The following is a 14,613-nucleotide window of genomic DNA, read 5'->3' as shown; positions in this document are numbered from 1 at the left end:
CTGAGTTCGGTTAAGAAAAAATTAATTCGTGATAACCGAACTTTTTGCGGCGAAACCGAACGTTTTGCGACGTAACCGAACTAAAAGTTCGGCTGAGACTTTTTTTTTGCGACGTAACCGAACCTTTCTCTGAAAAAACCCTCCATTAAACCTCTCTGCAACTTCCATTCTCAACTCATTTTGATGATTACTTCTCATTTTTTCAACCAAAAACAAATGACAAGTAATGGGTTTGTGAGAATATCTTTGTTAATGATTTAAATTAAGTTATATATATAGAGGTGGTGGTGGTTGGTGGTGGTGGTAATCGGAGATGGTGATGGTAACCGGTGGTTGGTGGTGGTGATAACCGGAGGTGGTGGTGGTGGTGATCGGCGGTGGTGGGCGGTGGTGGTGGTAATCATCGGTGGTTGGCGGTGGTGGTGGTAATCGGTGGTTGGTGGTGGTGGTGGGAGGAGGTGGTGGTTATATATATATATATGTGGTTATTAGGTTGATTTTAAATTAAATTAGGTTAAGGGTAGGTTAGTCATTTCAACGCTTTAGAATACCCCTTATAACTATAGGGAAGGTGTCCTAGTAAAATCATGGTCCCCTCAAAAAAACCATCGTCCCTAAACAATCGTTCTAAAAAAAATTTCACCAATAAAAGTCTGGTTAACTTCAGCATTGGCTAGGCAGATGATGAATTAACACCCTGATCCAGAAACTGGGCTCTCTTCTTAAATTCACTAATAAAAAAAATTTCACCAATAAAAGTCTGGTTCGCAAATAATTTCAGCATTGGCAGATGATGAATTAACACCCCAAAAATTGTTAACTGCTGCCTCCGCGCTTCGAGGTTTGCTACTAAGCTTGTTACTGAACCCAATGTCCACTGCATCATCCCCAGGATTGGTAATTCCATGAACAGGTACATGTTGAGTGATTGTTATCCCTTGCACAGAGTCAGGCAGCAACAGTGAGAGGAAGATGACAGCATGGTTCTAATTATTTTCCTGCTTGCCTCATGTTGCTGGTTCTGTTTGAAATTGGATGTGCCGGGCGAAGTTTTCAGTGGAGAAGTTACAATCAGTGGTTGAGAACCACTTCCTGAAGCCTGTCAATTACATCAAAATGCATTCAGTTATGAAATCACTCCTGGTTGCAATTGTAAGCCATTCAATGAAATAACTTCAAAAAAAAATACTACGTTCAACAAGCAAGCGCATAAAGACGCGAATAATTTCCATCTTTTACAAGCCAACAGGATTACCATGCATGCAGTTAAGCTCGAGAAATATAGCAATAACCAAGCTCTGACAACATTAGCAGGCACTATCAAGAAAACGACAGAAGAGATTTTTGTCAAGTAGTAAAATGAAAGATCTTATTCTTTTCCAGCTAGGGTAAGATTTCAAGAAAATGCTTAGTAATTTCAGTTGTAGCTAAAATAGTTACTACCATCCATTTCAGATTTGTAATTAGCAAGACCTAGCCGTAGCGCCTTGAAATTGTAATTGTCATTCCAGGAAACAACGAATCGAACATCTCCTCCCCGACAACAGTAACTCTATGAAAATAAAAACTATTTTTCGAACTCAGATAAGATTTGTAGAGCCGCTGAGCAGTTTATGTTGTCAATTAATTAGTCACCATATCTCTAATCTTAGGAGTTACTGTTTCAGTAAACAACCATTCCGCCTAGATATTACTTTAGGTTAACCTTAATAATGGTGGTATGAAGCACCCATATGAAGAGATCACAAGCACAAGAAACAAGTAATACTCATAGAAAGAAATCAAAAAAGGAGAACGGCGCCGCTTCCAGATATTTGCTCGATTGATAGAGCAGTATACCAGTCTCGTAATGTGTATCACTAACTACTTGAAATTACTCCATGCAACCTTCAATTATCTGCTTAACTACTTTCAAGTTTCAACTATAATGTTACTCGTATCAATTGCATTCATAAAAACTGCCACTGAGATGAAATTATTGGGTAATCGATTCCCAAGAGGTTGAGAAATTATTCAGTTATGAGAAATATCTAGCTATCCCATAATAATATTCTTAGGTTTCAGTTCTGTTGACAACAGAGAAATATTTGTAGACCTACCATTTTCGTTTTCAACTGTTTCTAGGCCAGTTGCAGCAGCTACAGAAGTTGACCTGTGTGAACGATGCTGGTTGTCTTGCCCTTGGCAGTAGGATATAATTTGGTTTCTCCTTGACACTCGTATTCTTCGGAGTGTCCCTCAAAACATACTGTGAATCAAAAAAGGAAAATGGGTATGAAGTTCACCAGAAACGTGAAAGGTCACCAAGAATCTCCCCAAAATTCGCGATTTTGCGTTCTCAAATGAAATTCGTACGAGGAACGCGATCTTAACAGGCAAAAAACGCGCTCCCAACTGGTCAGAAACGTGTGGTTTCAAATTGCATCAAAACGTGTGGTTGAGAAGAACCACTTCCAGAAGCTTGTCAATTGCATCAAAATGAGTTCAGTTAGGAAACCGCCCCTGGTAGCATTTGTAAGACATTTAATGACTAAAGATTTTGAAAGTGAGAGATTTGAATTTCTAAGCGTAAAAAGAACAAAGAAAACTCTGGCATGACCGTAGAAGCATCGAAAACAATATAATTTCTAAGCTCACATGAGTAATTTCTCGCTCTTTCACTCTAAAGCAGGACTTTTTTTTTCACTCTAAAGCAGGACTTCATGAGTAATTCCATCTGCAGTGCTTGGGACTGCAATTTCATTGAATAGATACACCATAAAGTTTACATCCCATGATATCGTATAGGCCACCATGAGGGAGAATTAACAATTGTTTTTATGCTTACAAAAGAGACCTTGCCATGCTTCTGTCCAGCCTTGTTCATCATGAGATGGAGAGACAACTCAGTAGCTACACAGGAGAGCTCATCAGTACTTCAACTTAATGAGGCTAGGAGAATCCATATTTTGTCTAAACCATAAAAAGACAATAGTGTTTATACCCATCTAACAAAGTATCATTATAGCATAATAACCATTAAAACATTATCATTATGCATGAAGTAAAAATTTAGTATTCTTACCGTAACACCATTAAGTGCTAGAATTCAGCTAAACGGGAAAGTTAGAAGCGTCTTGTTAAGGATTATTTCACCGCTCTAGGCGGGGGAATGTCCATTCTCAGCTGGGGGAGTAGCTCGATAGCCAAAATAATCAACCAGATTGCTGTGCTGTCTCCGTCAAATGGAGAACTTAAAGCTCCTCTCCTTTGTGGAGGTCCTTCACAAATTGCATTGGATCTTTCACCTGTGCCCTTCTCTCTACTCGGCTACTCTTGATAACCTCTACGTATCCCACAACATATGAAAACAGTAAGGATGTTAGTGATATCAAATTAATACTAAATGGACAATCCGAGAAAGTGATTAGACCTTTTATCAACAACGTTAGCATCACAAACTCAGCAAACCATACTTTATCAATGTATTAATTAATAACGTTGCATTGGATTAGCATCAATTGCTTATTGACTTTTGGCCAAAAAGTTTCCGTATCCAGTCCAAATTTTAAAGAATCGTGTTTAAAAATAATAAAACTATGGCATCTGGCCCAAATTCAAATGCAAATATGCAATAAATTGAATACTAACCATGTACAAAGAAAAAAAAATTGCATTTGATTAAGTCGAACTTGCATGATAACTTAAACTTCGGTGGAAATAAATATACATAGAGTTAACACAAGGCTGCCTAATAAATCAATTCATGTCAATGTGCATCTTACCTAATCATCTACCAAATTCATAAAGTTTTTCCATGGATGTGAAACTCACCACTATGATCCTTCCTTTGTTTTTGAGATGAAGTCGCAATAATACATTTGGATACCAAACACCCTGCAACTGGTGCCGCCATAGAAGGTAGAAACCCGGCAAGAATTCGAGTAGTACAATATCTTAATTACTATCAATCAATTAGATAAATTAAGCTACTAATTATTAATTTATAGATCTAAAACAAAGAAAATCAAACTTACATGAACAGAGAACTGAGGGAAAAGTTACGGCTGAACCACTAAAAACGAGTCAACGAATCAATTGAATCGGGAGAAACGAGTCACTAGATCACTTTAAAAGAACGGAAATTACCAGAGAAAGACGCAAACAGAACGATGATAGAGAGAAACGTAAAATTAAAGAGGATACACAAAAGGAGAGTCAGAATTCAAAGACAGGAGAAGAAGAGATCAAGAAAAATTGAATGGAGAGAGCATCTGAAAACTGACTCATGCCTGAGAGGAGATATCATCATACTAATATCTTGTTGTTGATGATGATCATGGACATCTGACTGCATCATCTGTGATGGTGGCGGCGGCGGTTTTGAAAGGGGGAGAAAACAAAGGAACAACGAAGATAAAGTAAGGATGAGAGTGAAAAAAAGAAAACCCGGGGTTGTTTAAATAGTAGGGCAAATAGATAGAAGAAGTAGTGTCTATTTTGTTACACTTGGTTAACATCAGTACTGTTCAACTTGTGTAGATTTTGAACGTATTTTGAACAGTCATATTGATAATTACTTGGTACTTACATGACAACAAAATGTTTAGAATACAAGTCAAATTTTGTGTTAAAAGAAAAAGAATGGTCAAGAAATACTTTTTAGAAACAGTAGTCAGAAGAAAAACGTCTGCTACTGCTTTTTCAGAAACAGTAGTCAGAAGAAAAACTATTTTACTTCACAAAAAATTAACTTTTCGATTTGTAGAAGTCATTTATTATTTTTATGATTTTTGACTTTATGACTTTTAGAAGTCAAAAAGCAGCTTCTTCATGTACTACTATCCAAACAGACTTTTCAAATTACAATGATACGACACATTTGGGTAAGGTACAAATCTTGGGTCACAGCGCAGTTATTATTTTCTATTTGGTCTTTCATGTCGTAAACATATCATGAGCAAATATTGTGTCAAGACCCAAGGGTAAGAATAATATATTTAGATCACTTGATATAGTGTTCAAAGCTTCTTCTCCGAAAAAAGTAGAAGCTCTTGCGTTGTTGCAGGGAATTAAATGGGCAAAGCAATTGAATATTGTAAATTTCTGGATAGAGGGCGATTGTAAAAGAATGATTGATTTTACCAGAGACATAGAGTCTCTAATGTCCTGGCAGAATCAAGGAATCATGAAGGAAGCTATGAAAATTTTGAAGGAATGCAACAACTTCTTGGGATTCAGTTTCAACAACAGATCAGAAAATCAAGCTGCTGACAAGTTGGCTCTTGAAGTAAGAAAATCTTCTCTTTTCAATGAATGGTTGCAGACAATGCCAAACCTTTTAGGCAATATTTTGATTATAGATAATTGTAACGGAAGTCTAGTACATAATGTAATTTACCTTCCAACTTCTCTAGTAAGTTCTGTAATTGACGGTAGCTCTATTTTCAGGACATGATATGCTAGGAATCTGACTATCTCTTACCGTTTTTTCTAGTCTCTGTATTTATGAGTTTCTTCGATAATACATTCTTGATTCACAAAAAAAAAAAAAAAAAAAAAAAAGAAGATTTTTGGGCCGTGTGCCCACAACAATTAAAAGTACTTTGGCCTTTGCTTGTGAAAGGGCGGTCCATGGCCATTGTTCCTTGCTGAGGTTTAGAGCCTCATCATGCATATTGCCGCATTCAAATTCGATCCCAGCTGCGCATGCCTAGTCAAGAAGAATGCCTAGAATCAAATTCTTACTTCCGCTAAACTTCATCTTTCGAAAGGGGCATGTGGAGCCTTGCAAAGGAAGGTGCCCACTAGTGCAGTGGACGTAAGTAATCAGAATTTCATTGCTCTTGATAAGTCTTTGAAAAACAATTTAATCATGAGAACGTCAATTGAGTCCAAAACATACAATCTTTTTGGAATAACGCAGTATTTTACCAGCATGGCCGGCCGGCCGATTTGGAAAGAAAGCTAGCTATATTAACGCCTCGTTTACCATCACTTACTGAATCAGTGCACTAAACTCTGGCAGAGCCTTACATGCTATAAGTCAGAATTGCTCTTTCGTCAATTGGGAGAATGAATTATCATCTTATTTATATAACTCACGGTAATTAATGGCAACAGCCTGCATTGCAAAGAGCAGACGGGTCTTTCTTACGAGAATCCGGATTTCTTGGGCCTCCAAAGGGGTTGGCTGAACCCGGCATGGGATTCAACATTACTTGTTCAGCGTCTTACGATTCCCTTTCAGTGTGCTGCATATCTCAACAAATAGTCCCACACAGGGCAAGAGATTCCAAGGATGTTCCATATGTCAGATTAGGATTTCAATACAAACCGCCAACCAGTGATGATGGATTCGATGCCCATCAATAGTCCTACATGGGCTATCAGCAAAAACAAAAAGTCGGAGATTTGTTTGGCTTGAACTCGGACCACTCCTTCCATTGCTGGTTGGTTTTTTCCCAATTCAGAAATTTCTCCATGATTTGGTGAGTGGTGTAGGCAGATGATGAATTAACACCCCGGAAATTGTTAACTGCTGCCTCCACGCTTCAGAGATTTGCTACTAAGCTTGTTATTTATTGAACCCAATGTCCACTGCATCATCCCCAGGAATGGTAATTCCAAGAACAGGTCATGCTGAGTGATTGTTATCCCTTCCACAGAGTCATTGTTGAGCAGTTTACGTGGTCAATTAAATAGTCACTATATCTCCAATCTTAGGGGTTACTGTGTCGGTAAACAACGATTCCTTTAGGGTAACCTTAATAATGGTGGTATGAAGAGATCACAAGCACATGAAACAAGTAATACTCATTGAAAGAAATACAAAGAGAAGGATAACGGCGCCGCTTCCAGATATTTGCTCGATTGATAGAGCAGTATACCAGTCGCATCATGGGTATCAATATCTACTTGAGAAATTACTCCATGCAACCTTCATAGTAATGCAGTATACCAGATATTTTCAACTATAATATTACTCGTATCAATTGCATTCATAAAAACTGCCACTAAGATGAAATTATTGGGTAATTGACTCCCAAGAGGTTGAACTTAGTAGAACCACTAAATTGTTCAGTTATGAGAAATATATAACTATCCCATAGTAATATTGTTAGGATTTAGTTCTGTGGGCAACAGAGAAAAATGTTTGAAGACCTACCACTTTCGTTATCAACTGGTTCTGTACCTGTTGCAGCAGCTACAGAAGTTGACTTGTCTGAAAGATGCTGGTTGTCTCGCCCTTGGCACTAAGATGTCATTTGGTTTCTCCTTGCCACTCGTATTCTTCGGAGGGTCCCCCAAAACATACTGTGAATCAAAAAAGGAAAATGGGTATGAACTGACGTCTGATAGCAGTAATAGGAACAGAAACACAAGCGATATCAGAAGATCAGAAATGACAAGAAGTTAATAGCAGGAAAACACAACAAAGCCTCAGTGATCAACTAGTAGCATGGTAATCATTACAGTTCCTTTCCTCCTAATTACCCCTCCCTCCCTTAGTTCATGAGTTCATCACATATGGACAATATATTCCATATGTAAAAGTGTAACTAATATATGGTAAGAAACTACCAAGCTGACGTTCCATCAACAACATTAATCATGATCAACCTATATTTGTTATTACTGTAGATATATGGCATGGTCACGAAGTTTTATTAGTTAACCATAATTACTCCTAGTACTACTGTACTCTACAAGTGAAACTGAACAGACAACTAGTATAAATAGTGAGTAAAAACATTAAAATATAAGATTTGCAAGAAAATAAAGAGTGAACATAAATTGGTTCTATGGTCTAGTGACTAGTGGTCAGGACATTGGACTCTGAATCCAGTAACCCGATCAAGTCTCGGAAGAACCTATTTTTGTATGGCATTAAAAGCAAGAATAAAGAAAGAACAGCAACAACCCTATAAAAACTTGGACAGCAAAATGAGAATCAAAAACCTTCGCTTTTATGCCTATAAAAGAGACCATGCCATGCTTTCCATGTTTCTCTGTAGCCTAGTCATCATGTATCATTAAACTTAACCAAAGGTTAAACCAGACCTTAAACCAGACTCCCAGAACTCAATCAGGATTATTACCAATCCAGCTTAACTTAAGCTAAGGGAATCCTGATTTGTTTTTAAACCATAAAAAGACAACAGTGTTTGTACCCATCCAACAAAAGTATGATTATTGCTTAAGAACCAATCAGAACAACAGATTATCATCATTAAATACATAGGAACTTCTACGTAATGGATGAAATAAAAGTTCAATATTCTTACCGTGAAGACTTGAAGTGCTAGAATTGAACTTAACGGGAAAGTCAGAAGCATCTCGTGAAGGACTAATTCACTGCTCTATAAGCATTCTCAGCTGGAGTAGTAGCTAGATAGCAATACAATGAACCAGATTGATGCGCTATCTCCGTCAAATGGATAACTTCAAGCTCCTCTCCTTCGTAGAGGCCCTTCACAAATTGCATTGGATCTTTCACATGGGCCCTTCCTCTCTACTTGGCTACTCTTTATCACCCTGTATATCCCAGAACATATGAAAATAGTAATGATGGTAGTGCACCAAAGATATCAAATACTAAATGTACAACCAGAAAAGTGGTTAGACCTTTTATCAATAAATGTTAACATCACAAACTCACCAAACCATATTTCTCTATGTATTAATCAAGAGTGCTGCATTGGATTAGCATCCAATTGCTTATTGATTTTTGGTTAAAAGTGTCGTTATCTAGTCCAAATCATAATGAATCGGGTTTGAAAATAATTACAGTTTCATATCTAGTTCAAATTCAAAGCAAACTGAGATCCTCCATTCGTAAGCTCTCGGAGATAAGATATCAACCTCAAAACAAGATATCAACCTCAAAACGATGTTAAATTAAGAGAAGCATGTAATACTCAGAGATCTCAAACCTGCAAAGTTTCATTTAAAACAACCAGGGCTGTCCAAATCAATCTCTCTAAGCACCAGCCAGAATAGACTTCTCTCCCACAGAGAAAGGATTTTATATAAAGCATAAATATGACCATTTCACCACATTAAACAGCCATAATGCAGCAGAAGACAATACGGCTAAAAGGTAGAATTCAAAGGATACTGAAAGACAAGAAATCTATAGAATTATTACCAGATACATATTGGTAAGCTTACTGACCACTAGTAGATCAATACAACAAAAGCCAAACTTACGCCTTTTTATGAAGGTGAGGGAGTCTCTCAAGGAGTCTAAGCAAACTTCAGTACTAGCAGGAATCAAGTGGACATACACTGCCAAACATTCTACAATGACACCTAAATCTAATATAAAGAAATCACACAGTTATGTCCAACACATTCGCCCATCTGCTTGTAACCAGACAGTAGCAACATCAAGTTTCATCCATACAAGGTAACTTTCTACATCAATGACTTGTATGGCTAGATTCAAGTAGCTTATTCAAAACATTGTTACAGGACTTTAGAATACAAGTAGTGTTAGAGAACTAAGTAATCAGTTAAATGGCAATCGAAATTAAACCCTTACATGAAATCATTTCATTTCTGGCTCCATCTGAAGCACCACACACTGCTAACTTGGAACAATATAGCTAAAACGAAGAATTGATCTGAAAGACAGTGATAAGCGATAAATCCAGACACATAAACAAGAAACATTGAATTGTTAGAAAACACCACAAGGAACGATTCTAAAGATACTCACCACATGAATAAGAAACTACATCAATTGGGAATTGTTGTTACAATCTGATCGTACTCTTCTTCGAATCTTTTGTAAATCTTCTGGATCCACACAACCCTCAGCGGCATCACCAGGACGCGCACGAAATCATCCAACAGCTTTTCCGCCTAGCCAGATTAGGACACATTTGGATTTGGATGCAGAATTCCGAGACAGCTCATACCAAACAAAAACTTCGATTCGCTATTAACTTCTGTTCCAACATCTTTGATGCTCGGCATGTTTGATTTAAGAAACGGAAGGAAGAAAACCCAGTCTGAAATCAAACCCTAATTCCACAAATAAATGAGATACTTTACGAAAACCTTATAGATTTTCCCAATACTACTTACTTAATTGGAGATTATCTTCTTAAGAAATTAAGGTTTTTCGGATAGAACGAGGTCTCTCTCGCCTTTGTTTGTTGCCGCAAGAGATATACTGTATGAAAAAGAGAGGAGGAAAAATGCCTCTTTTTACACGATCTATGTGATAAGGATTTTGTGTAATAGGCCGGTTGCGGAAATGATCCATCACCGCTTTAGTATATGAAAATTGATGGTTGTGATTGTGCGAGATTGCTAATAGGGGTACCAAATTGCTTGGAGGTGTACCACATTACATATAAGACAAGGAAAATTTCTTGTTTGGTCCTAAGCCCATAAGGTTATTTATAGCATGGTCCAACTAGATTTTACTCTTATTCTAAGGTCCAAAGTTATTTGAAAACATGGAAATGACTAATATACCCCACTGTTTAAGTACGTGTGAAATAACATACTTCTACCAAATCGGGATTTTATTTATCTGGAGGTCCAAATTTAATTAAAACATATAAAGGACCATAGATTTGAGTACATAACTGCTACACTGTTTACAAATTTGAGTACATATTTGCTACACTACTTAGGAATCTGAGTACTCCTCAATTCACTTTACTTTATTGCAGCACCAGCACCTCTGCAGTCAACCATTCACCACTGCCTTCAGCTCCATCTTCTTAGTAATCTTCTATCTTGCTGCATCACAATCTTCTTAGCTTAAACCACAACTGCAACAGCTACATCGACACCATTGTCATTTCAATTCAGCTGCAACACAGACTTGTTCTTCTTCCCTGTTTAAACAGCACTACCATCTTCATAAACCCATTGAGACGAACATCTCATCCACTGATTTTGTTCACAGTAATCACCACCTACAATTCCTCCTCTATCTCATATGTATCGTCAGCTTACATCAGCAACCCAACCTTCTATGTTCCTCCAAATCCATTTGCAGCACACCTTCTTTCAAACACACATCACAACCAATTTGTAACTTCATCAAGACCACCACCAATTCAAAAGCTTGCAAATCTGAACCAACAACAACTCCTGTTCCTATCATTCAAAATCTGTCATTTCTTGCGATAAGTTCTGAACTGCAGCTCCAGATCATCTCCATATCCAATTCCAGTACTGAATCAAACGTAACAAAGAGCATCTATTTCAGTATTTCATATACGTATTGAATCAAACATAAAAAGGAGCACTTCCTATCAGTATGCGATATATGTACTGAAGATTCATGAACTACAAATCAACAGTATGACAACAACAGGTGACAGATCTATGAAAAATAAGAGAATCGAAAGACATATTACAGTATTTCACATAAGTACTGAAGGGTAAGACTAAAAAAGGAGCAAAAACACAGCAAATAGCACTTCCTATCAGTATTATACGTACATACTCATGGATCGAACCAAAAAAATTGGAAAAACTTCAAATAAAACAAAATTAGAAGAGTTTTGTATCAGTACGCCATATATGTACTGTCAATTCATACACGAAAAACAACTGTAACAAACCTAAAAACCATAAAAGCGTCAATCAAATCGATTTGATTATCATAATACAATCAAAAAAACAAATCAAAAGAAGAAAAACCGAAGAAAATAATCAAACAAGATGATTAGAAAGCGTACCTGGAAACAGAAAACAAATATTCTCCTCGTAAATCATAACGATGCACCATCTTGTTCTTCTATTTCTTCTTAAAAGTAGACTAGATTTCTGTCAGTACGGGATATACGATCAGCTGCATGTCAAAAATAATTAACGAATCCGTGAAAAAACAGTATTGAAACACTTCTATTTCAATATTCCATATATGTACTTATGAATCAAATAAAAAAAGGTCTTCAAAACTAGGTTTCTGTCAGTATTGCAGATACGTATTGTTGGTTCATACACAAAAATAAACCGAAACACATCTGAAACCAACAAAATGAAACTGATATGATCAGATCTAGTGAAGAAATTGACAAAAAACATGATTATCCATATAGATCTGAACTATTTTTTAATAAAATAAAATAAACAATCAAACAAGGAGATCAAAACATAATCAAACATCCATTAAACTCTGAATATAACCGAATCAAAGAAGATATTTCAGTATTACATATACGTACTCATGGATCGAACCCAAAAATCAATTAAAAAACGCGGTGCAACACAGAGATCATACCAAATCGACGAAAGTAAACTCTTCCAGTTTACTATCAACATCAGATTTAATACCTAAACATTAGATTTTGCTATAAACATGAAAATTTCTCTAATCCGAGAAGAAAAAAACCTAAATTAAAATAAGCTTTTGAAGAAGAAAGGAAAAATGAAAACCTAAAGTATACCAACAGTAAGGAAGTGAACCTACCGATTAATCTTAGTTTGAGTTCACGAATTGATAAACACCTCAGAAGATCTTCATAGCCGGAGCTCTTCACCGAACCACAGATGAGAAAATGAAGAAGAAGAAGAAGAAGAAGAATAGATCGAGAAAATGAAGAAGAAATGGATTTGGTTACTATTTTTATATACTTGAGGGTGTTTTCGGTATTTAAAAATACGTCCCCATATGTTCCACATGTGTGCAGGACCAGGGCTTAAAAAATTGGGTCCATTTTTCTGTTTTCTTTTTATTATGGACCTCCGATTACTGGGCTTTAGTGGGTGGATCTGCCACTAAGTAGAAACACTATAATAGGATCTATAGGTAATTCCTACATAAGACAAAACAACCATTTGCCTTTGGGCTGGTACATTCCCAATCAAATTGGCACCCCCATTGGCAGCGGCCTTGGTGATTGTGCGATTGGGATGATCGGTTTGGTCAACTCCTCTTGAGGTTGCACCCATTTTAATGCCCAAAATACATTTCGCCAATATTTACAGTCCACTATAGGGATAAAAGCAGCTTATGACATGGCTGATGCACAATTTGCTAGGGATATTTACCAATATTCATAGAAGATCTATTACCTTTGTATCAGTATACCCTTGGGTAAATTGGTACTTTATTTAAATATTGCAGAAATGAATGGTTAACATCCCGAAGAAGTCAAAACCATTGAATGCTAGATCTTAATGTCACATTCCTGGATAAGTTAATAGTGTTGCAACGTGCAAGTACACAAAATTTCAAGTCATTTTTTCGGACTTGCACTGTTCATAGTGAGCTTGAAGTTCTGAATTCCTATTCCTGATAGGTATAACGCTTTACAATTTTAAACTAAGTAAAGTTATTTTTTTAGGTGTTAAATCTAAGAATTTTCATGTGTGGTTAATACTAACATGTGTGTCTGAGAAAACCTAGGCCATGAGACACTTTGGTACAAACACGATAATTGTCCCTGACAATTGTCCCTATTGAAACGGAAAAATAAACATCCAGATTAGTGGTTGCTACACCATTCTGTTGCCACACATCAGAAGTGTGAGTAGACACAGTATAAGCTTCCAAGGAGTGAGCCACATTATTGGCCTCCTTTTTGATAAATCTAAAGTCAACAGAGTTAAATCTGGACAAGTTCTCTCTGATCATGTTGACTGTATACTGGATGCGCCAAGGTGAAGGGAGATGTTCATACTTTAAAGAGTTGATGATGGTTAAAGCATCTCGTTCAATCTTGATCTCCTTCCAACCCTTGTTAACAGCCAAATCAGTAGCAAGTAATGCCCCATAAGCCCCAGCTTCAACAACAGTGGAGAAGTTAAGAACTCTAGTGTTACAACCTTGAAATCCTGACATGTCGTCTCTTGCAACAGCACTACAGGCGTAGCCTTTGATCCCAGCAGTACCATCCAGTGCCGGCCCTGAGGCAAAGTCAACGAAGGTTGACTTTGGGGCATCACTGCAACGGGGCAACAAAAATAGGATTTTCTTCAGGGGTGGTTTGGTGTTAAATAGAAAAATGAAGGTTTAAATCGTGATTATAGAAAATAGAAAGGATGTGTAGCATAATATTTAGGGACATATTGTAAATAAGAACTGATTTTCAGGGCTTATAGGTAAATATATATATGACAAATTTCATATACTACACAGAGGCCATTTTTTTTCTATCGGTTTCTCATCAGACTCTCGTCTTCTTCTTCTGGTTCCTTTCCTACACCACTACTTCCACTTGATCCACCATCTCCATAGCCATTGTAAGTGAAATTAAACCCCCAAATCAATACGATTGATTTTAAATCTAGTCTTTGATTTTCAGTTAATTGTATTACTTGATTGTATTTTTAAGGCAACAAATTTTAAACCTCAATCCAAAGAACAGATTATCATGTATAAATTCTATGATTGATTTTATATCCAATCTTTTGATTTTGATTTTCTGTTTGTGCTACTGAATTGTATTTTTTAGGGCAAAAAATGTTCAACCCCAGTTCAGCCAATTCATGCTCTACAATATATTCTCAATAAAGTCTAATAATCATGCATATATTTGGTAGTTACATGATCCAGATAGTTTTTTGATTGTAGAGTTATAATTCAGAGTTATTTTGAAGAAAAAAATTTGTTTGTTGTTCTTGTTTGTTGAGCTTTTTTCTTTGTTGGATCAATTG

At 36.6% G+C, this 14,613-nt stretch overlaps 2 long non-coding RNA genes across 3 annotated transcripts; both read right to left on the bottom strand.

Moving 5' to 3' along the window:
• Positions 1–698: 698 nt before the first annotated feature.
• LOC113300169 lies at positions 699–4,393 on the bottom strand. Of its 2 annotated transcripts, none has more exons than XR_003335508.1 (5): positions 4,017–4,393; positions 3,814–3,882; positions 3,065–3,325; positions 2,100–2,952; positions 699–1,099 (listed from the first exon to the last, which is right to left on the bottom strand). It is a non-coding gene; the product is annotated as an uncharacterized LOC113300169 (long non-coding RNA). The 2 variants fall into 2 exon arrangements; XR_003335509.1 differs by having other exon boundaries at positions 2,100–2,892.
• Positions 4,394–6,924: 2,531 nt separating this feature from the next.
• Positions 6,925–10,149, bottom strand: LOC113300168. The gene is made up of 4 exons (XR_003335507.1): positions 9,704–10,149; positions 9,527–9,608; positions 8,268–8,517; positions 6,925–7,296 (listed from the first exon to the last, which is right to left on the bottom strand). It is a non-coding gene; the product is annotated as an uncharacterized LOC113300168 (long non-coding RNA).
• Between the last annotated feature and the right edge of the window lie 4,464 nt (positions 10,150–14,613).

This window comes from Papaver somniferum, chromosome 7 (assembly GCF_003573695.1).
Source record: "Papaver somniferum cultivar HN1 chromosome 7, ASM357369v1, whole genome shotgun sequence".
In the NCBI taxonomy this organism is placed as follows: Eukaryota; Viridiplantae; Streptophyta; class Magnoliopsida; order Ranunculales; family Papaveraceae; genus Papaver; species Papaver somniferum.
This window is presented reverse-complemented; position numbering and strand designations above follow the sequence as displayed.